Raw genomic sequence first — 5000 nt, 5'->3', positions numbered from 1 at the left:
CGCTCCAGCACCTCGATCTCACGCTGCACCTCATCCATGCCTGCACCGTCGCAGGCTGGCCCTATCTTCTTCAGCGCCAGGAGACGGGACCGACGGAGGGTCGGACCCATCCATCGGCAAGATGGAATGCCGAGGCCCCCCTGGGCAACAGGAGCGTGGAAGTATCCCAGGGGGGTGTCCGCCGGAAGGCGGAACCATCTCCTGACGGCGGCCCGGATGGTGACGTCGGCCGACTTCAATGCACCCACCCGGGTGCGGCTGAGGGCCAGCCCGTGGTACAGGCCAGGGAGAAGTACGTTGGTGAGAGCGTGGAGGCGCTGTTGCGGCTTCAGCGGAGCTCGGGAGATGACGTCAAGCTGCTCCACCAGGTGGCGACGTGGATTGAAGACACAGCGACCCGCCGTGGAAAATTGCAGCCCCAGGTACCGGAAGGTTTCACCCACACGCAGGGCAGGCATGGTGGTATTGCCTGCTGTGAAGGTGACATTGCTGTCCACCTTCACCTTCTTCTCGCGCCCTGACGCGACTAAGGCGAGGGTGAAACACTTCCGGGCGTTGATCTGCAGCCCCAGGTGGGCGAGGGCTGCGGTAGCTGCGTCGATGAGGGACTGCAAGCCCCTCGGGGTCGCTGCAAACAGCAAGACGTCATCTGCAAAGGCCGCAGCGTTGACTCTGCGACCGAGGATCCGAGCTCCGATGTGGGAGGGCAGTTGGCCTAAAACGTAGTCCACCGCAAAGTTGAACAGGAGGGGGGAGAGGGGATCGCCCTGGCGAACGCCCCGTGCTGGCTGCACAGACACGCCCACGCCGGCGCCGTCCGCTATCACTGTCGTGCTGCCCTCGTAGCACCGCTCGACATACTCGACAAAACAATCCGGCAGGCCATGCGCCTTCAGCACGGGGCGAAGGGCAGCATGATCTACCGAATCGAATGCCTTAGATACGTCGATCGATGCCACAAAGACAGAGCGGCAGGAGCGAACTGCGTCGGTGAGAGCAGTGTCCAAGATGAAGGTATTTTCCAACATCCCATCCCGAGGGATGAATGCCCGCTGACGTTCGTCCACAGCACATGCGCGCATCAGGCGTGACGCGAGAACCTTGTGAAAGGTCCGCGCCAACACCGAGCAGACCGTAATGGGGCGAAAGTCAGCGGGGGATGTTGGTGCAGCCGTCTTCGGGAGAAGGGACGTTCGCGCGCGAAGCAGGCGTTCCGGAAGGGCGCGGGCCAGAAGGAAGAGATTCATCACTTTCACCAGGACTTCGTGCGGCAGGCGCCGCAACTCCGCTGGGGTAAGGCCGTCCGGCCCGGCTGCTGATCCCCTGGGCGGCAACGCGGCGGCGACCTCCTCATGAGTGACCGGCCCCCATAGGCACTCGGGAGCGACAGGCTCCGAGTGCGGGAGGAGGCGGTCACGAATGAAGCCCGCGGTGGAGATGGGCTTCTTGGTGAAGAGGTCCGCCCAGAAGTCCAGCAGACCAGGGATGGCAGGTGGCGGCTGGAGCAGGGTGCCATCCAAGAGGCCGCGCACGCAACGTGCACGCGACCGTCGGAAGGCATCCTGCGTTCTCGCGTACTCCCAGCGGCGCCGCTTGCGCTTCTGCGTCGGCGGCGCGGCAGGCGGCCGCTTCGATGGTTGGCGCGGCCGCTGTGTCCTGGTGATCGATCTCTCCCCTCTGGACCCGACCGACGCAAGGGCATCCGGGAGCATGCCCAGGATGACATCGGGCGGCGTGCCCCGCCCCAGACCTATGACACGATCCAGGGCAGAGAAACGCTGGGCGGAAGCGGGTAGCCCCGCCAGATGCTCCCAGATGGCGGCGTCAGTCGGCCCCTCCGGCGGCGGCCCGGTGGTGTCGGCCGCGAAGTCCTCGGCTGCGTCGACGGGCGGCGCAGCGGCCTCGCCCGCGTCAGGCAGCGGGCTCGCTGCTCCCCGGCGGGACACCGGCTCTTCCCCCCGACCGATCTCAAGCGCCTCCATGAATTGGCGGACAAGCTGCTTGTGGGCAGCTTGCCGCCGTCGGCACTTGATTGCCTCAAGCGTTCGGTCGGGGAACATCCTGATGAGCTCTTGATTTACAAAGAAGAACCGGGCGTCCCTCTCGAGGAACAGTTCGGCCTCCGCCTTGGCGAGCGACAGGACTTCTTCCTCCGTCCACCTCGCGCGATGCCTCTCCGTGACGATCTCCGCGTTGGCGGCCGCAAGGTGTTGGCGGCGGCGATGGACCCCGAGACCGTTCTTGGTGGTGAAGCTGCGGTGGCACTCACTACAGGCGTATACAGCTGCAAAAGTTACAAGATTTTCGGCACGGCCGGTTGGCCGGCTAGGTGCTGGGGGAGTTGGGGTGGCACCTTCAGCGGAAGGGCCACCACTTTTTCTCTGAATACTGCCCCCAACTAAAAAAAAGGGATAGTGCGAGGGGGGGCTGGTAACCCCCCCAAGCCCCTGGTGCGGTCTTCCACTCTGCGAAAATCAGCGGGCCCACGAGAAGGGGAGAAGACCGCAGGAGAGGAGAGGCTAAGAGGGCTAGGCCCATGTATTGCGCATCACTCTCCCTGTAACCATAACCCAAGGAAGGCACCTCGCAGCAGCAGCACGACTACATCAAGACCGCACTTCGAAAAGCCAAGTCCGGATGCAGCCACACCGCCGCCACTTGGCCACCTTAAGAGAGTCATAGCCTTAAGAGAGTCATAGTTACTCCCGCCGTTTACCCGCGCTTGCTTGAATTTCTTCACGTTGACATTCAGAGCACTGGGCAGAAATCACATTGCGTCAACACCCGCTAGGGCCATCGCAATGCTTTGTTTTAATTAGACAGTCGGATTCCCCCAGTCCGTGCCAGTTCTGAGTTGATCGTTGAATGGCGGCCGAAGAGAATCCGCGCACCCGCGCGCCCCCGGAGGAGCACGCTAAGGCGGACGCGGCCTCGCAGCAAGGAAGATCCGTGGGAGGCCAAGGCACGGGACCGAGCTCGGATCCTGCACGCAGGTTGAAGCACCGGGGCGCGAACGCCGCGCAGGCGCGCGCATCCTGCACCGCCGGCCAGCACGAGGCCGACCAACGGCGAGAGCAGACCACGCCCGCGCTAAACGCCCGCACTTACCGGCACCCCTACGGCACTCACCTCGCCCAGGCCCGGCACGTTAGCGCTGACCCACTTCCCGACCAAGCCCGACACGCCCCGATCCTCAGAGCCAATCCTTATCCCGAAGTTACGGATCCAATTTGCCGACTTCCCTTACCTACATTATTCTATCGACTAGAGGCTCTTCACCTTGGAGACCTGCTGCGGATATGGGTACGAACCGGCGCGACACCTCCACGTGGCCCTCTCCCGGATTTTCAAGGTCCGAGGGGAAGATCGGGACACCGCCGCAACTGCGGTGCTCTTCGCGTTCCAAACCCTATCTCCCTGCTAGAGGATTCCAGGGAACTCGAACGCTCATGCAGAAAAGAAAACTCTTCCCCGATCTCCCGACGGCGTCTCCGGGTCCTTTTGGGTTACCCCGACGAGCATCTCTAAAAGAGGGGCCCGACTTGTATCGGTTCCGCTGCCGGGTTCCGGAATAGGAACCGGATTCCCTTTCGCCCAACGGGGGCCAGCACAAAGTGCATCATGCTATGACGGCCCCCATCAACATCGGATTTCTCCTAGGGCTTAGGATCGACTGACTCGTGTGCAACGGCTGTTCACACGAAACCCTTCTCCGCGTCAGCCCTCCAGGGCCTCGCTGGAGTATTTGCTACTACCACCAAGATCTGCACCGACGGCGGCTCCAGGCAGGCTCACGCCCAGACCCTTCTGCGCCCACCGCCGCGACCCTCCTACTCGTCAGGGCTTCGCGGCCGGCCGCAAGGACCGGCCATGACTGCCAGACTGACGGCCGAGTATAGGCACGACGCTTCAGCGCCATCCATTTTCAGGGCTAGTTGCTTCGGCAGGTGAGTTGTTACACACTCCTTAGCGGATTCCGACTTCCATGGCCACCGTCCTGCTGTCTTAAGCAACCAACGCCTTTCATGGTTTCCCATGAGCGTCGATTCGGGCGCCTTAACTCGGCGTTTGGTTCATCCCACAGCGCCAGTTCTGCTTACCAAAAGTGGCCCACTTGGCACTCCGATCCGAGTCGTTTGCTCGCGGCTTCAGCATATCAAGCAAGCCGGAGATCTCACCCATTTAAAGTTTGAGAATAGGTTGAGGTCGTTTCGGCCCCAAGGCCTCTAATCATTCGCTTTACCGGATGAGACTCGTACGAGCACCAGCTATCCTGAGGGAAACTTCGGAGGGAACCAGCTACTAGATGGTTCGATTAGTCTTTCGCCCCTATACCCAGCTCCGACGATCGATTTGCACGTCAGAATCGCTACGGACCTCCATCAGGGTTTCCCCTGACTTCGTCCTGGCCAGGCATAGTTCACCATCTTTCGGGTCCCAACGTGTACGCTCTAGGTGCGCCTCACCTCGCAATGAGGACGAGACGCCCCGGGAGTGCGGAGGCCGCCGCCCCGTGAAGGGCGGGGAAGCCCCATCCTCCCTCGGCCCGCGCAAGGCGAGACCTTCACTTTCATTACGCCTTTAGGTTTCGTACAGCCCAATGACTCGCGCACATGTTAGACTCCTTGGTCCGTGTTTCAAGACGGGTCGTGAAATTGTCCAAAGCTGAAGCGCCGCTGACGGGAGCGATTATTCCGCCCGAGAGCATCCCGAGCCAACAGCGGCGCGGGTCCGGGGCCGGGCCAGGTAGGTCCGTCATCCGGGAAGAACCGCGCGCGCTTGCCGGGAGCCCGAGCGCCCAAAGGGGCGAATCGACTCCTCCAGATATACCGCCGGGCAGCCAGCCAGGACACCGGGGCTCTGCCCAACAGACGCGAACCGAGGCCCGCGGAAGGACAGGCTGCGCACCCGGGCCGTAGGCCGGCACCCAGCGGGTCGCGACGTCCTACTAGGGGAGAAGTGCGGCCCACCGCACACCGGAACGGCCCCACCCCGCGGCG

General features: G+C 62.7%; 1 pseudogene; it reads right to left on the bottom strand.

Annotated features, from left to right (window-relative positions):
* The window catches only part of LOC126475613 (large subunit ribosomal RNA), a 7972-nt pseudogene that overhangs the window by 2405 nt on the left and 567 nt on the right, over positions 1-5000 (bottom strand).

Source organism: Schistocerca serialis, chromosome 4 (assembly GCF_023864345.2).
Source record: "Schistocerca serialis cubense isolate TAMUIC-IGC-003099 chromosome 4, iqSchSeri2.2, whole genome shotgun sequence".
Taxonomy (NCBI): domain Eukaryota; kingdom Metazoa; phylum Arthropoda; class Insecta; order Orthoptera; family Acrididae; genus Schistocerca; species Schistocerca serialis.
The sequence above is the reverse complement of the archived record's forward strand: the minus strand, read 5'-3'. Positions and strand labels throughout refer to the sequence as shown.